Consider the following 19,286-nt stretch of genomic DNA (forward strand, 5'->3'; position numbering starts at 1 on the left):
CAGGCATTATTATATGCCCTCATCTAGAAGAATTTGACAATTACGTTTCAATTTCCAAGCCTTGCTATTATGTTAGTTTGTATCTCATTTCTACATATGTTGAAACTACATATACTTTAAATGTTTCATACATATGAAATCATGCCTCAAACATTTTTCACATTTTATTTATTTTATTTTATGAGCATGGGTGTTTTTGCCTGCATTCATGTCCATGCACTGTGTACATATCATTTCCACAGAGTCCAGAAAAAGGGGTCAGATCCCTGGAACTGGAGTTTCGGATGGTTGTGAGCCACCACGTGGGTGCTGGGAACCAAGCTCAAGTCCTCTGTAAGAGAAGCCAGTGCTCTTAGCCGCTGAGCCCCTTCCAGCCACTCATAGCAAGTGGCCAGCGAAATGATGCTTATACCTTGTCTGTGCCCATCAGAGCTTTCTGTGGGTTCAGAATTCTATCTTGTATAACTTTCTTGCTTCACAAAAGACTTCCTAATCCTACATCCCTTCATGTAGAAAAACATCTGTGATGAACGACTTTAGCTTTTGTATGTTTAACCTAATCATGTCTTGTATGGATTTCAAAACTACTTTCACCAAACTATACAGTCTAATTTTACTTTTTTTTCTCATTTAACCCCCATACGTATTACTTTTCTATATTTAGTGTTCATTGCATTCTTTTTGACTCTAAAATTTGCAAACTCTTCAATCGTTTTATTGTTATGGTTTTAAAAATAAATCCAAGTGTCCATAAACTCAAACTTCATGCTAAAGTTACTGATGTTAAAGTGAATGTCACTGTGGGGATATCATGTGATGTTTCCTCCATCTACACCTTGTATAATGTTCAAATCGGGATAGCACACAAAGTTCAAGGAACTCAAAGGCATCATAAAATAAACACAGAAATGAAATTAAAGAGAAAAGGGATAAACTGAGCGAAGTCAAAGAAAACACAAACAAATGGCTGAATGAAGTAATGAAAACAGTCTGGGATCTGAAATCTTAATTCAATAAAGAGATAGAAATTCCGGAGAAAACCCAAGCTGAAATGAAACTAGAAGTGAAATTTTCAAGGAGTCCAAGAGGAGAAAATAAATGCTTCCCCCAACAGAATGGACCACATAGGAGACAGACTATGAAGGCTTGACAACAAAGGAGGGAGCTGAGTCATCGAGTCAACACACGCCCCCATTCTGTCGCTGCTATTAACCTGCAGCTTGCCCGCCACCCCTCTGCGCTCTTAGCAATCTTTATGACTTAAATTGACAGAGAGTTAATTCAATCTTCTCACCAATAAATGATTCATGTTTTTCTCCTCTAGTGCTGGCTAATGGGATGTGTAGGAAGTATGGAAAGCTCTTACATTTGACAGGCATTTTCATCAGAGCACAAGAGAGCACATACTCTTGGCCGTTCATCATGGGCTCTGAGCAAAAGGAGGCAACGCAGAGACAAGGCAGAAGTCAGCTCAGTTCAGGAAGTGCGTGATGCCAGCTTGTAACTTTTAATTAGAATGCTTTATGTACAGGAATGTCTGGTCTGTGCCTTGTGTTTTTACAAACTGCAGTTTATTCAGTTGACACTAATAACTGCGAGCAGACAGGTAGCAGGTCACTATATAATAGTTAAGTCTTTTTCCCTTCTTCAACTGAGGGAGGAAAAAACACATTCTGCATGACAATTGCATTAAAATACACAGAGCATGAAAGATGGCATTGTGTTGTCATGTTACACTTTGCCCGATAGCTACTCTGAAGCAAAAATAGCCAGCTGTTACCAAACATGGCCTGGCTTTATAAAGAGACTTTTCATCACTTCCAAGAAGTCTGCCAATGATCTCAGCTTACCAAGGCAAGCTACCACACAGCAGCCAGGAGGGAGAGCTGGCCGTACAAACAGGCCACCTTCTGAGGAGTATAAAAAGGATGCTTCGATAATCGGTTGCAATTTCTTTATGAAAGGGATACCACCAATCTCAAAGTCTTGAAGGGCATTAGTAACTGGAGGGTCCACAACTGGCATCTGGCAGACAAGTACAGAACATCTAAATGTGTCTCTCATCAGATTATCTTGCAAACTCACCGCTTTCCAATAAAAAATATGTGTTGTCGGGGCTTGGAATCTTGTAGGTCTGTGGTTTAGCACCTGCCTAGAATGTGCAAAGCCCTGGGTTTTATCCCCAGTGCCACTAAAATCATTTGCATATGTATGCATGTGTGTACATGTGTAAATGCCTGTGCGTCCATGTATATGTGTGCATATGTATAGAGACGGACAAATGTAAGTGTGGATGTGTTTGTGCATGTTACATGTGTTTGTATATGTGTGTGTGTGTGTATGTATGTGTCTATGTGTGTGTGCATATGTCTATATATGTATGTGTGTGTGTGTGTGAATGTTTGCACATGATTGTGCAGCATTACTCAGATAAAGAACTAGACGGAAGAGTCTCCAACTTAAAAAACCTTTCTTTAAGAAAAGCTCATGTAGTATTTGAGTAGCATAAATTCAAGTTGATAGTCTACTGAAAGGAAGGAAGGAAGGAAGGAAGGAAGGAAGGAAGGAAGGAAGGGATGTAAAAAAAAAAAAAAAAAAGGCGGGTAGGGAGGTGAAGAGAGATCTGAGAGATTTCCAGAATGGCTATGACCAAAACACATTGTATGAAATTCTTAAAGAATAAAAATAGCTTTTAACAGGAATTGCGGTGTGAAATACTACTGAGCACATGTGAGGAGCTGCTGTTGGTGCCAGTTAGCTGGAGCTGTCACCACAAAGCACCTAGAATCACCTAGGAAGAGTCTCAGTGAGGGGCGGTCTATATTGGGCTGGCCTGTGAGCATGTGTGTGGTGGGTTGCCCACAGTTGACTGCTGTGGAAAGGCCCAGCCCTCTATAGGCAGCACCATTCTCTAGGCAGGGGATCCTAAACTGTGTAAGAGTGCAGAAATCTAGACATCAACCAGGCAGGCAAGGATGCATGCATGCACTTCTCTCAGCTCCTGACTGTGGATATGATATGAGCAAGTGATTCAGATTTCTGCCACTGTGGCTTCCTTGAAGTGATGGACCATAACATAATCTAAAACTGTCAGCCAAAATAAACCCACTCTCCTCTAAAAAAAAAAAAAAAAAAAAAAAAAAAAAAAAAAAAAAATAGCTTTTAAATGCTCATGTAGAACAAAATACTGTAAAAATAACCCTGAGACCCATAGCCCCGCATGGCCCCTCAGTCAGGCTTTCTTAGCTGTCTGACATTTTCAGTGTGCTATGATTATGGTCAGTGCTAAGACAGCCAAAACTACTGCTATTTCCAAAAGTTTGGTTAAAAGTAAACTTTTGTAAATTTGTTCATTTTACATATGAGAGTTTTCCCTGCATGCATGTGCGTGTACCATGTGCATGACTCGTGCCCATGGAGGTCAAAAGAGGGCATTGTATTGCCGAGAACTGGCGTTATGATGGTTGTGAAGGCCCACATGGGTGCTAGGACAAACCCATGGCCTCCGCAAAAGCAACAAGAACTCCTAATCCTGCTCCATCTTTCCAGCCCCAAAAGTAGCAACCTAGGACTATGTTTCTCTAAAATATACTAAAGTCAAAGTCAATAATACTAAAAAAAAAAAAAAAAAAAAAAAGCACACCAAAAACATGGAGAAAAATGTGATATGCATCCTTGTAACAGTACTTACAAAGTTTTGTGATGTTTATTCATCAAGTGGACGCCTTAAAAACTCAGATTCTATAGGCTTAGGGTGAGATCTGAGACCCATGCACTCACCAAGCTGCGGATGGCAGTCTAAGGAGATTGCTATGGGCAGTGCTGTTTTATTGAGCTGAAAGCTGACTTTTCACGGGGAAAGTAAAAGAGCCATCCATCTAGAAGACTCTTCTTTTCAAAGATGCAGCATGCTATCCACCCAAACCCCACCCCCACCCCATCTTGAAGAGACTCTAGCCAGCCTGAGCATGGCAAGCATGCCTCCGGCAGGCCTTGCCCTGGCCCCGCCCCATTTCCTCTTCCTTGCTAAACAATCTGTTAGATTGTATTACTAAAATTAGCCACCATGGTCCATTTCCTTATTTGGCCACCTCTTCCTCCTGCGGCTCACTACCAAGGTCTAGCTATCTCTGTGTTGAAGTTCAACAATCAGCAGGCACCTTGTGGCTGCCCTAATTAACATACCCAATCAAAATTCAACACCTCATCCTAACACCGGTTTCCTCTTTGCCTTTATAAACTGCCATTTGCCTATGGTCCATGCTGTCTCCTCTCTATCCAGAGGCAGTCCTTTGTTGTCATCATCGTCCCCCACCCCTGTCCCCTGTGACAAATACCCCTTTCCCCTCTCCCTTCTTCCCTTTCTTTTTCTCTTCCATTCTCTATCTCCTGTCATCTCTTATTCCCTTCCCATTTTCCCTCTGAGGAGAATAAATCTCCTTTGTGCTGAGAACTTAGTCTTGGGGTGTGTTGAGCGTACACTGCTTCTTTCACCTCTTCTAGCAACTTTTGTAAATTTCCATTACTCTTTTTTTTTTCTTGCTGAGTTTCCATTCCTTTATTTTTGTAGTGATATGAGATTGAGGGGAATATAGAAATGTACAAGGAAGGTAGAACAAAAAGTAGATTAGTGAATTTACTCCTCAACTTAATGCCTCAATGTCACTCACAAGATATTTTTAACACACTGATATAGAATTTTGTGTATAGATACAAAATAAGTTCTAGATACAGTGGTATAGGATTCAAATGTAAGATTATTCTTCACACATATCATATATATATATATATATATATATATATATTTCTACTCTACTATGAGGAATTGTACCCATATAACTCAATTATAATACAAGGTTTACTTCCAATGCTTTGAACGTGCTATCAAGCTACTTAGGAGAAATAAGTTATACAAATTAATTGTTAGTAGATTAAATCATGGTCATGTCAATTACTAGTCTACTTTTATCACAAGAATATACATCTTAGGTAGAGCAGATAGATATGACTCTATAGAAAGACAAGGTCTTCAAAAACCCCCAGAGACATGCAGAATGTGGCATTTAACTTCCATTACTTCTAAAGCAGCTTTTCTCAACTTGTGGCGATCTCCTGTATACCAGCAATTTACAATGCTATCCATAACAGTAGCAAAATTACAGTTACGAAGTAGCAACAAAAACAATTTTGTGGTGGGGGGTGGGGCGTTCACCACAACGTGAGGAACTGTATTAAAGGGTCGCAGCATTAGGAAGGCTGAGAATCACCGGTAATTAATTCTCTACTCTGTCTCTGAACATTTATAGGATGGAAGAGGGAAAGAAATTGGGAATGTAAAATTCTAAACTAAAACTCAGCATGTGGTATGAAAATAAGTCAGTCTGCTCTGAAGAGAAGGTAGGAGGTAGGAAATTCTCACGTCTTGGATTTTAAATGTGTGACATGCTTTATATTGCCCAGAACATATTTTTGAATGACAGATATAACCATGGTTTAAAGACGAAATTAAAGCAGGACAAGGCTTAAGCACCAATTCACTGAAGTTTAGTGACATCCCCTTGCTGTCCACTGGGCCGGGGAAATGTAATGGCTGACCAGGTCTTTTCCATAGAGGGGAAGGAATTTTGGTCAGGAGCCCCTTAAATACATACATATGTTTACTTACTTGAAATTAAAAGATGTGATGGCAGCTTTCGCCCTTGGCCACCGAGGTAGGAGAGGTGTGGTGGCTTTGCTTGCTCTCTGCTGAGTGGTGTCTTGTGCTGAGTGGAGCCGTTGATGCTCCTGAGTCTCTTCGAAGATTCTTGCCTGTCACTAGAATTATTTACAGAAGTTCAGCCTCTATATTTCAGAAATGAATATGTTTGTACACAGAATTCTCTGTGCACAAAGTGTAAATGCTAAATATATCCAATGCTACCAGTTGGTGGAAATGATTTATCAGGAAGAATATGAATGTCAACATTTATCATTCTAAAATTAAAATAGAAAAAAAACCTCAAAAGTCTATTTTAAAATAAAACTAATAAGTCCATCATATATCAACATATATATTAACACTGTGAAAATGATCATATTTTTAAAATTCAGAGAGAAGAGTCACAGTGTCCTGTAATTTTGCAAATCTCCTTAAGGCCTACATTGATAAATGACATCTGGATTCCAATAACTGATTCTGTCCTCAGCCGTTCTGCAGTGTGGTTCTTCAGCTGAACTATATTAAGACCATGTGGACCCCCAGACATGTAGCTGGAAAGTGGAAGGCTCTAAGAGTCTGTTCAGGTATTCTTCGAGCTGTGCTAAAACTTAGGAATTTACAGTTTCTTAACGGTTAGCCACCATGCGAGATCCAGTGAACTCCACCTCCCCCCTTTAATCAAGATACATTGCTCTAACTTGCCCATTGAATCCAACTGTAACTTCATGACACCATGCACCGGTCACCTGGAGAATGTTGACTATAGAATAGTTGGGACTTCTTCTGTATTAGTTACATTCCTATCGCTGTGATAAAGACCATGACCAATGGCAGCCTGGTGAGGAAAGAGTTTATTTGGCTTCCAGATCCTGATTGTAGTTCATCATCGAGGAATGCCAAGGCAGGAACTCAAGGCAGGAACCTGGAGGCAGGAACTGAAACAGAGGCCATGGAGGAGCATGGCTTACCCCTCATGCCTTGCTCAGCTTGTGGGTTTTTGGTTTTTGGTTTTTTTCGGCTTGTGTTTTTACACCATCCAGGACAATCCGCCCAAAGGTGGCACCAGCCACAATAAGCTGGGCCCTCCCAAATCAATTGTTTAAAAAAATAAAAAAAAATGTCCCACAGACTTGCTTACAGGCCAATCTGATGGAGGCATTTTCTCAATGGAGGTTCCTCTTCCCAGATAACTCTAGCTTGTGTCTAGTTGACAAACAAACTAAGACACCTTCCAAATATCAGTACATTTCCTTATATGCTTTTAAAAGTAGTATTTGTAAATATCATTCTTATCAGAAAAATCCTAGAAGGCTGCAGTGCTCGTTTCAGCAGATTTGAAAGGTTTTTATTGTTGAAGACAGTGCTGCTAGCCCTTGCATCAAAGCATGCAGCTCCGTCACTCATTTATCAAACATCCAAAGGCCAGATAACCAAGTCCAAAGAAATCATGATATTTGTTTCAGAGAGTTCTTGAAGTAAAATTGTGTGTCTGTTGGAGGTTGGTCTAATGTATTTTGATGCTAATTGCTACTTGGTGTCTCTGTGCCCCACCTGTACCTTGAATAAGAGCCTAACCTGTTTGACCAATAAAAGGCCATCACACCTGGGCAGGGCAAATGGATGGGCGTGGCTAAGGTTCCAGGGCTTGGAGAGACAGAGAGAATCTTGGGAGGAGAGACTGAAAAAGAGGGAGGAGAAGAGGAAGAAGGCTGCGCCAATGGGTTAGCTGGAGGAGAAGCACATGGCTGGTGTGGATAGAGATTTGACCCAGATGATGATAATTAGCAAGTATTTGGCATTATGGATGGGATGTAGCTTGATAGAAATTATTAGAAGCAGATGGCATGGGATTGGGGCAGGGATCCCATACCTGCCTAACTATGGGAAGTAGTTTAGAAGATTAATATCTGCCCTGTCCCCAGGTTAACTGAGGCTATTTTAAAATATAACAGGTGTCTGTGTCTTGATTGATTGTTAGCAGGTTAGAAAATACTGCCATAATAATAATTATAGGAATAATAATAAAGATTATTAGACCTTACTGATAAATTAACCGCAATATTTGTCATGAAAAAATTCTAGCTCAGCTCACAGTACAACCCACAGAGATGCTCCTCACCTTAAGACAACAAGCTGACACACCCATAACTCCTATATGTGGGGGACTATGGCAGAAGGATATGAGTTTGAGGCAGGCCTACACTGCCTAACAAGTTCCAAGCCAGCCTCCACTATAGAATGAGACTCTGCCTGAAAAAAGACAACAGCAACCTCAGTATGCAATAATGGTGCCTACGAGGATTTCTCCTTTTGTCATGCAAATAAATCAACAGCTAATTCCACAAATGTAATAAATCTTTCCTTTGGAACACTGGAGAGTGAACAGAATGCCCCACACATGTAGAACATATGTACTGTCCCTGAGCTAAATCCTTGCTCATGAAAGACACATTCTGTTTTTATGGCAAATACTTTTACACCATCAGCACAAATGTCCACGTAGCTATCGCGTATTATTGTGAAAACAGTTTTGATTTCATAGACCCCCTGAAAGATCCCAAGGATCCTCAGTGGTCAACAAGCCATGGCATGTGTAGCTACACAAACAAATGGAGTGGGCCTAATATTGATAGAACTAAGGCAGTAGAATACGTCAATGGGTAAATTGTTCGCTGTATGAGCCTGAGGACCTAACTTGGATGTCCAGCACCTACATAAACCTGCACATGGTATCCCTTACCTGAGATGCTTGTGCTAGGGAAGAGGAGACTGGAGGCTCCCCAAAGCTCACTGGCCAGAGAGTCTAAAGCCCAAGCAGTAAAATAAGCTTGAAGTGTAAGAGAGGAAGCCATCCAATGTCACCTCTGGCTTCCATATCATACACACACACACACTCACACATATGCACACACTCATACACACACATACATATGCACACATTCACACACGTACACTCACACACACATTTACACATACATTGCATAGTCCATGCTCTGGAAAAGCTTTTAAGTAGCCAAACTGAAACTGGAAAACAAATAGTGCAGCCAAATTGATGACTTGATGTCCTGGTTTAATGGCCACTACTGCCCAGTGCCAGGCCTGACATCTGCATCTTCAGGGCCAGATGAGACGCTCCTCCTACCACATCTGTCCCCAAGCGGTTCCAATGCCCCTCCAGGGTAGTGGGGTATAGCAGGAAGATACTACATATTTCCATGAAAATGGACTGGCAGAGCCATGTCTAATAAAAGAAAAGGGTCTGGGCTTTGATTTTGCCTCTTTTAAAATTCATAGTTAGAGGGAACTGAAAGAAACAAGCTTTCCCTTAGAGTTAGGTTTAGCTTTGTTTAACTTTTTTTTCATTTTTACATTTTAATATAGCTTATTAATTTATTCATATTACATCTCAATTGTTATCCCATCCCTTATATCCTCCCATTCCTTCCTCCCTCCCATTTTCCCCTTACTCCCCTCCCCTATGACTGTGACTGAGGGGGACTTCCTCCCCCTGTATATGCTCATAGGGTATCAAGTCTCTTCTTGGTAGCCTGCTATCCTTCCTCTGAGTGCCACCAGGCCTCCCCATCACTTTTTAAAAGCTAACTGGTATGATTTATTGCCGATGATCCCTGCATCCTGAACATTTCTACCAGTAGTAAAAAAAAAAAAGAGAGAGAGGTTACGCCCCAGAGCGGCTTCTCTTCGGGGAAGGCCTGGGAAAGCCAGGACCACAGCTCCCTGTGGGCACGCTGCCCACCTGCTTTGTATCATCGCACAGCTGGGCAGGATTTGACTGCACCGAGATTGACTGGCCAAGCAGCTGATAAGCAGTTCTGTTCACTTATCACCAAGCAAGTGGGCTGCAACAGTTGACTGTAATCACACCCAGTGCTTCATGTACCCTGGCTGCACATCAGCCAAGAAGGACCCAGCAGAGACTCAGCCATGGAGCTGTGTGTGTGTGTGTGTGTGTGTGTGTGTGTGTGTGTGTGTGTGTGTGTGTGTGTGTGTTTGTGTGTCTGTGTGTGTGTGTCCGTCTGTGTCCGTGTCTGTGTCTGTGTGTGTCCGTGTCCGTGTCCATGTGTGTGTGTGTGTGTGTGCGCACATCACCACACTGCATCAGCATCCATTCAACCTACAACGGCAGCCACTCAGAGAGGCTGCAAAGGGAAACAGAGGTCTTTTGTAATGGGAAACATTGTCAGCCTAGAACTCCCCTTAGGGGTAGATTTACCGTGTTCTAAAAGATGATTCAGAGGCCCTCTCGGTTGCCTTACTAACCATGCATGGCCAGACATTTCTTTCACACTGGTAGGTTTTATTCAGCATCTGACTTAATGATGGTGTCCCTGGCTGTCCTGTGGTGAAGCAATCTGTTGTGCCGTTGTTGTTTCTTCCACACTGGACCATTCTATCCTGGAAGACGGACTTCTAAAGTCTCCGGGAAGTAACAGAGCTAATAAGTCTCAAGACTCACAAGATATCTCCTCAGGGCTATCTAGGCAGTAGGTAATTGCTAGAGTGAAAGGTTTCAGACTGGCCAAACTGCCCAGAGGTTCCATAGGGAGCTCTGGGAAGGGAGCTTTCATGAGCTGGCACCCACACTGGTGATGTAGCTGCCTTTGATTCACACATGCTTCTGTAAGTAATCTCTTACCCACACTCTTATGAGTAACCCTAATAAACTCACTGACTCACTAAGATAGGCACGGATAGAATTGTTTCTTCGGTCTGTGGTCGGGTCCCCAGCTGGGTGAGTTCCCATCTCCCCAGGTAATGTCACGCAATGTACTGATTCTCTGTAGAACTCCGGGTCTTCTGTGCTTTCGATAACTGAGTGGGGATTTTCTCGCGTCTTGCTTGACCATGGATCAGCCCTCAAGCCTTAACCATTGAACTTGATTTGATGTTGCCTGGAGTCCGGCACAACACTTGGCATATAATCCATGCTGAATGGCAGTACTGATTCAGAGGACAGGAAGCAAATGTTCCACCCGTAAGAGCATAAGCTGTCCAGTGAATGGGAAACCAGAAAACTGATTCTGCCCTTTTGTACACATCACACAAATCATTTTGTCACCACAATTTAGCCAGTGTACCTTATTGTAACGGACTGTGCTTCCTCAATATAGCTACCATGTGGGCTCTGGCACTGCCCCGCCCTCTGATCGTCAGCCTAGGCAGCAAGCTTCATGCTTTTACCCACTGAGCCAGCTCTCAGGCCTCTTACAGTCTGTTTTATGTGCGCTGTTTTAATGTGGCCATCTCACTAGCCAAAGTCCAATGGTTGTTCATATAGCATCAAGTACTGTCCACCTAGACCTCCACCAACTCCTTGCCCTGAGGATGGCTCTATTGTGCTAAATATTGAAGTAGATCATTTCTCATTTCTCTGATACAGTCTTGGCCTACCAAAGGGTCCCAAGCCCCAGGGACCCAAGCCCATATTTACTAGTTCTAAAAGAGATACACTTCTACTCAGCTGTGCTAATGCCTCTGTAAACAAGTGTCGGCCTGTCTGTATGAGCGCGACTCGTATTCTTTCCTCCTTCTCCTGAGCCAAGAAACATGTTCTTGCTCCGTCACATCTACCTCTCACAGTCCTGTCGGCAAAAGTAAAGATAAATAGCTCAAAGAGATCAGTTGAACAAACCTGTCCTTCTTAGCCAAGTCATACTTGGTACCCAGCATTTTCAAGATGCTCTTGTTTAAAGGGTTTTTGACAATTTTGGAAATTCTAACTTACTAAAATTTCATTTTAAGCAGTTTCATTTTACCTAAACACCTAAGATCAAATCAGAGTAAAGTTCTCCAGAACAGTAGGATAAAGTAAGCCTGTGTGGATTTTAGTATCCTCCCACCTCTATCCCCCTACCGTTTCGATGCATGTGTGTTTCACTTCCTACCCCTAGCATCTGAATTTCTTTCCCTGAGAGCTCTTTGTAGCCACTTCATTACAGGTTGAGAGTGCCATCTTATTAGCATCCGTTCTACCCATCAAAGCGGAAGGGAGTTAGCAAGGGTACACCCCAGATCTCTCGGTCCTGGAGACCAAAGACAGGCAATGAGGTATGTCTTCTACACGAGCTCCCAGAGGCCCTATCCTTACTGTGTCCAGATCCCAATAGCTCACAGTGGTAACTGGTCAGATAATACAGCTCCGTATAAACCCAGGCTCTCGTCTTGATCTTTGTTTCATCTCCCAACTCTGTTTTCTATGTTCACATCTTTCTCCTAAGGATAACACTGGGGCCTGGTAAGACAACAAGCCCTGAGAAGCAGACTCTGAGTCCAGACTCTAGACCTCAGTGCTACCCAGCCAATGGCGAGGCCTGACCTGGTAAGAACCTTAGCCATTCAGTGTCCACCCAGATGCCAACAATCCACTGCAATGAGCTGGGACATGGAGCGGGGAGAGGATGACTTATCTCCATCACTGATGAACTTGGGGGTGATGGTCACTAAAAACTGTGGCAACCTATTGCTATTAGTGCAATTGACCTTTTGAGAGAGGCAAGCAACCAAGGCGCTGGTGATCACAGCAGCACAGCTCCTTCCTCTCCTTGCTCCCAACCACTGAGCCCGCTTGACCGCTCCTTACAGTGGGTTGAAAGTACTGAGAATTCAGGAACTTCTGCATAAGTAACCCTCAACCTTTGGATGACACGGAGACCTGAGTTCCATGCTGGCTCCAAGAATTTCCCCATTGGCACTAATCTCCAATTCCAAATAATGACCTCATACAACAATTGCTGTCTGGCTTCTCCTGTCTCACTTCAGTGCCTATTGCCCACGAATCTCCAGTCTCTGTCTTAGGGCCTTCTGCTGGAGAATGGGCAAATAAGTCAGATTGTCTTACTTGTAATTAACAGAACCTCAGAGTGGTTGCTAAAGACCTAGGCAATGCCAGAGACATGTGCAGAATCTAATCAGATGCCATTTAGACATTCATAAGATTTGGATCCTACTGGCTATGAAAACTATGAAATTGATTTAGAGAAGATAAACTAGGGGATAAAATCATATTAGAACAAAGTAAGTATTTTCATTCTGGCAACTAGTAGAACAGTCACAAAGAAAAAAATGGATTTTGTATTAAAGGAATTTTAGGACTTGAATTGGCTATAAGACTCTTTTATAAATAGAAATGCCCCATTCAAGCTACAGAAGACCCACACTGCTGCAAGCACTCAACAGTGCTTAGAAACATCCTACCTTATGGCTGAAATATGTGACTCAGATATATAACTTGTCTATGTGGTCTCAGTAGGGTAGCCTCAACCCTGGGTAGAAATGTTCCTGGTCGTGGTCTGAGTATGTCTCCTATGGCTCATGGGTGTGAAGACTTGATTCCCTAATGACAGTGCTGTTCTGGAAGGTTGATGGGTCCTCCTTGTAAGAAATGAGCTGCAGGTGACAGGCCTTGAAATTTTATATCAGGTCTCACTCCCAACTGTGGGCACAGTGTAGCCAGTCATCTGAGGTCCCTGTTCTTAAACTATGAGACAGGACAAACTCTCCCTCACTTATAGAGCTATTGTCAAGTGTTTCATCAAAGTATGGAGAAAAGTGACTAATACAACCCACTTTTCCTTTACTCAAAGAAATTCAGACTTGAGAAATAATAAGAAAATGTAAACAGGTACCCCTCATGTATTACATGCTAGAAAATTACTGAGAGTAATAATTAAAGGACTAATAGATCTGCTTGATGAGTCTTGTGACTAAATATTAAATGTGCAATTGGACAATTCCTTCAGGCTTGTCATCTTACAAGGAACAATATCATAAAGTTGAGAAAGACTGAAACTGGTATTTACGTATTCTTAATGCTTGTAAATATAACAGATTCCAAGAATAATTTAAAGGCTTGTGAAAGGCTGTTTGCTCAAATAAGGCAATTACTTTAAATTTTCCAATATAATACATTTATATTTTCCCTCAAATTATTCTTTTAATGTTCTAGATACACACACAATTAGATTTTTAGGTCTAAATACTAAGCTCAAGAAAAAAAAATAGATTTTGGATTTACAGCATTAATATAATTATTAATTTTTTAATGAGAAGAATAAGCAGAGTTACCGAAATTCTGGCTTTTAAAAACTCATCCTTTATAGGACTTAAATACAGAAAGCCTGTGCTTATACCCACTGTGACTGTCATGTTTTATGTGGGCCAGTATTATCACCCACAACTGTCTTGGATTACCAGTTCTCAAGGGTGTGTATTTTGAATCCCTCAAAGTTGTATCTGGGACTCAGATAATGTGCGCATTGTCTGACTCATTTTTCTGTTCCTCCTGTGAGGGTAACACACCTCAGAGATACTGAGATGAGCCTGGTTGGACTCTGCAATGACCGACCTGCTCTACAGCTACAAGATGCAGAGTGAGTGTGAACTTTAATGACTACCTTGAGATTCGATGAGTGAGACACACTTCTAAGTACGTCTATAAGGATATCTCCAGAGAGAAATGTCATGGGGATGGGGTGGGGGAGGACCTTCCTGAATATAGGGACATCATCCAGTATGCTTGGGCCAAGGTGGGACAAGATCTAATGGATGAGGAAGCCAGCCAGCATTGCAGCTTGATTCTTCCTCCGTGCCTGTCACTATCCATGGCCATTGGTCTCTTGCTTCATCACCTTCCAGTGTGGACTCTCACAGCACCTCCTCCTTGAGCTTCCAGGCCTTAAGCTTATGTCGTTGGTCTCTTGTTCTGAGGCTTCCTGCTTCTTGAGCTGAGTAGCAATGGTGCCTTCTGGCTCTCCCACCTGCAGTCAACCATTTGGGGACAAGCCAGCCTCTCACCACGGAAGTCAACCCAAAAATCACCTTTTGTGATTTCATGCTACATGAAAGAGAGAGAGAGAGAGAGAGAGAGAGAGAGAGAGAGAGAGAGAGAGAGAGAGAGAGAGAGATTGGTCCTTTCCTCTAGAGATCCTTAACTAACACAGCTATTCCAAGGGCCTTCTTTACAACTCACTGCTCAAACTTTCTAGTACAAAAGGCATTTTATATCTTCATTGCTGCTCTCCCTGTACCCAAGCCCAGAATAGTATCTCTCCATTCTCTGTTACCCTAATTAAGTAAAATTTCACAATTATAAGCAGAAAAGTATCAGTGTCTTTAAATGAATAAATGGTTTGGCATTCAGTATTTGGGATGCGTACATGGATTTTTTTTTCATTTAGTTTTGCTTACTGTTCTTACTTAAAACATTTTTATGTCATGAGGCAGAGTCTTTGTCTCTGTGAATTTTCTGGATGGTTGCAGCGCCTTGCTCAGACAAATAAAACAAGGTGTTGCAGTCATCCTGTTTCCCTGGTCATACCGAATAGTTACATTTAGTTTGCATAAATAGGTTTCTAAAGAAAATAAATATAATGCCCAAACTCTTAAAAATTGTTATACATGTTACAGCCATTACCCAGTAAGAAGTTTAAAAACAAACACATTCCGTCTCTCTAACTCATTTGACACTCTTATGTGAATCAAAGCACCAGCCAAATGGTTCTTTTGCTCCATAGGATGCTGGGTGCCCCCTTCAGAGAACTAGCTGGATTAAAATGTTCAAGATAGATATTTCTATGCCTACTGCTAGTGGGGTGCTTGGGAGATGGTGTTCAATGGGGAAATTAGAGAAAATGACTCTCCAACATATTTTTTTGCTTGCTAGCAATATTTATCTGTTTGGTTGTTGGTTGTTTGGTTGTTTGTTTCTACAACATATTATAGACATAAAAAATTATCACCAGGCTGTTTTTCTATTCTAGATACTGATTTAAGTATTTGTTACACCACAGTAACCAAAATAGAAAAGTCTTCCTGCTTCATGAGTTTGCTATCAGCAGAAGAAATATAAACAATAACTTTAAAGAATTACAAATAGTCTGAAGAATGACATATCATATATAACATAGGTGACAGATGCTAGAAGATGAGTGAGTCATGTGTAAGGGATGCTTTTTGAACTCATGAATGAGTGAATATTTATTTTAAGTCGTTTTCAGAAAAATAACATGAGTGAAAATTTGCATAAAAATCATAAAAATGGAAGATGCAGAGATGGCTCAGTGGCTAAGAGCACCAGCTGCTCTTGTAAAGAACCTATGTTTGGTTCCCAACACTCACACAGTTGCTCACCAACTGTGCATGACTCTAGTTCCAGGAAATCTTACCCTTTCTTCTGGTCCTGCAATACCTTCACTCACATGCTGCATATACACCTGTGCAGAAACATAAAAGGAAATTCTAAAGAATAAGAAAACATTTCACACTGATATCTTAATTCGATTAACACATTAGACAACATGTCTCGAAATGAAGTCTCTATTAACATCATGGTTCTTTATAAGTCACTGGCTGGAGAATTAGAGTCGACAATGACGGGTTGTATTTTCAACAACAAGTTTTATCCCAGGCGGCAGTTGAGTCTATCAGCATAACACTACCCATAAATCTTAGACACAAGCTTTATATATTTTTATATACTTTTGATGTGACAAAAGAATATAATAGACACACTCGACCAATTTTCATCAAAGTAACATAAGTCTTAGTCATTTTGAAATCTAACTTAACCTAAGAAAATCTAATAGTCCTGAAGACCTCAGTTTTTATGAACTGGAGATCCAGTTCAATGGTTGAACATTGGCCTATGTTCAATCAGTCCCCGGTACTGGAGAGAGAGAGAGAGAGAGAGAGAGAGAGAGAGAGAGAGAGAGAGAGAGAGAGAGAGAGAGAGTTGGTTCTAATATAGTGTGTGACAGCACCAAACAAATAGGGCCTTAAAAATTAGGAAGCCACATGAACCTTAGTTCACCAGTGCTCATTTATAGTGGAAGGACCATCCGTGTGAGCACAAGGCTGCCATGAATTACTAACACACATAATCTTGAACCAGGCTCAAAGACTCCAAAGCTGTATTGCACCTTTTGCTAACGACACGCACCCTAAATTCACACTACAACACTCCCGTTGTCAGCAGCTTTGTTCCAGGCCACCGGAAGTCCCAGCTCCACTACTAGCTGCTCTTTGACAGCAGGCGAGTCTCACGAATACAAAAGGAACACAGTAGGCTGACTCACATCAGCTTGTCATAGCAGAGGCCTTTCATATTAGGTACGTAGCTATTCAAAGTATATATCGTCATTACTAAATATTCATGTACACAACTTACAATGATACTAAATGGGAGACTTGATTTTGGAATCATTTTAACTCAAAGTAATGCAAAGTCATAGGGTCCCAGAAAAAGAAAATAGATAATAAAATCTCTACTACTTCTAAGCTATTTCAAGCATTGTTTTTATAAGCACACTATGGAAGAAACTTCTATGAAATTAAGACATGCCAATTGCATGGATTTTTAGATGTTAAAAATCTTCGTTATAGGGTCATGAAATGTGATAATTATTTTCCCATTATAAAAATAATCTTTTTTTTTTTTTTTTGAAATCCTAGAAAATACTTGGCATTAGCAGAAGTGTAGCAGCAAATAACAAAAAGAATAGATACACTGGAGGGGGTGGAGCTTGAGGCTCAGAAACCATGGCGGAAGAGTGGGTGGAGAGAAGACAAGAACTAGGGATGGGAAGGAGGTCTTAGTACCTGTGGCTACCTGTGCAAGCTCTGGGAGCTTGTCAGCCTTGCAGCACAGATAGGGAAGGGCTCCTGCGACACTGAGTGTCGTTACACCTGAGCTGTAACTCTTGGTAAGAAAATGAAAACTATGTACAAGAAGTACATGGACCACTGAGAGAAACCAAGAGAGGTCACTCGGAGAAACTATGACAAGAATTAAAAGAAAAGGAAACAGGGTGCTTGAAAGCCATAATCTTTCAAAAAGTTAAATTTTTTTATTTTAAAATGTTTATATTTTGATCATTTTGTTTCCCCTCCCTTCAACTCCCCCCCCCGATCCTCCTCGCCTGTTTATGCATCCAACTTCATGTTCTATCTCTCTTTCTCTCTCTCTAAAAAACAAATAAGTAAACAGAAAAAAAAACAAAAATAAAATAAAACTAAACTAAAACAAATTATTTAAAAAGTAAAAATTAATAAGACAAAAACAAAACAAAAGAAAACAGAAAGTTCACAAAAAATAATAAATAAAGGGGAAAAGACAGAATATGGAGTCCACTTCAGGTTGCCAACTACTCGTGAGCAAGGGGCCTGCCACAGGGTGTGGTTGATGTGCCCAGTGCTGCTCCATTGGCAAAAACTACTCTGCTTTGCTGGCACCTGTCAATTGCAAATAGCTTCTTAGATGCTTCTTCTTACAGTAGATGGTGGTTAACAAAGAGCTCCGCAACTGGACAGTGTGCAGAGGGTGAGAGACTAGAGCACGCAGCGCTAAGTGGGATAACGTCATCAAGCTCCTCCCTCCCCTCAAGGTTCAATAGTCTATTTGGAAGAAGAGATGGAAAGAGGGTGAGAGGGTGGATGTCTCAGAAGAAATAGCAGCTTCTAGGAGCAACAGGACTGATACACATGTGAACTCACAAAGACTGTGGTAGCATGTGAAGGGCACAGGACACAGTGTGCACTGTGACCTGTTGTAAAGGGAAGTAAAATAGTCTATCCATCAGGAAAGCACATTTAATCCTGGGAAGTAAACAACTCAATAGCTTCAGTAAGTCCTTAAAACTAACCAGATCTCTCTCTCTCTCTCTCTCTCTCTCTCTCTCTCTCTCTCTCTCTCTCTCTCTCTCTCTCTCTTTCTCTCTCTCTCTCTCCCCCTCTGTCTCTCTCTCTCCCTCCCTCCCTCCCCCTCTCCCTCCCTCTCTCTCTCTACCCCCCTCTCTCTCACTTCCTCCCCCCCATCTCTCTCTCACATACACACACACACATACACATGCATGCACACACACACATGTTCTAACAAAAATTCAGTTAAAAACTGAAAGTATAAAAGACAAATTGGAAATTCCAACAATCCAGAAGCATTACAATTGTAAAATACTTTCTTCAATCTCATTTGTCTATTTACTTATTTTTCTGTGCATAGAATATTGAGGAACTTATTTTACTCAAATTGTATCATGCCAGATACACAAGTGTCAAAACTTCTGAATCTTGTTTATGTCCCTTATCTAGTAAAGTGATAGTTTTTCTGTATCTATAAATATTTAGCATGACTTTTAGGAGCTATCACATAATAATCCATCACATCATTGAGCTACAGTCTGCCTAACTGTTTGACTATGTCTGGGATTTTTTGTGACTCCTTTCTATTTTTTAAATGTACATCCCTCTCTTGGGATTTGGAAAGCTGTGTCTATAATCTGAAGTCTCTAGAGGTCAGGGTCACACATGCTGCACTTGGTCCCACCTGTGCAGGCTGGAGCTCATTACTATTAAACAACATGTTGCCAACTTGGCCTTTGCCCAGAATAAGTCTGACCTGGCATGAAAAATAACACTAAACCTTCCCCTTGGTGGGGAGGCCTGGTGGCTCACAGAGGAAGGGAGAGCAGGTATCCAGATGAGACCTGATAGGCTATGGTCATACGGTCAGAGGTCAAGGGGGAGTAGAAAATAGTGAGGGAGGATGGGAACAGGAATAAATTTATTTTTAAAA

The sequence above is a fragment of the Acomys russatus genome, chromosome 20 (genome assembly GCF_903995435.1).
Source record: "Acomys russatus chromosome 20, mAcoRus1.1, whole genome shotgun sequence".
Classification (NCBI taxonomy): domain Eukaryota; kingdom Metazoa; phylum Chordata; class Mammalia; order Rodentia; family Muridae; genus Acomys; species Acomys russatus.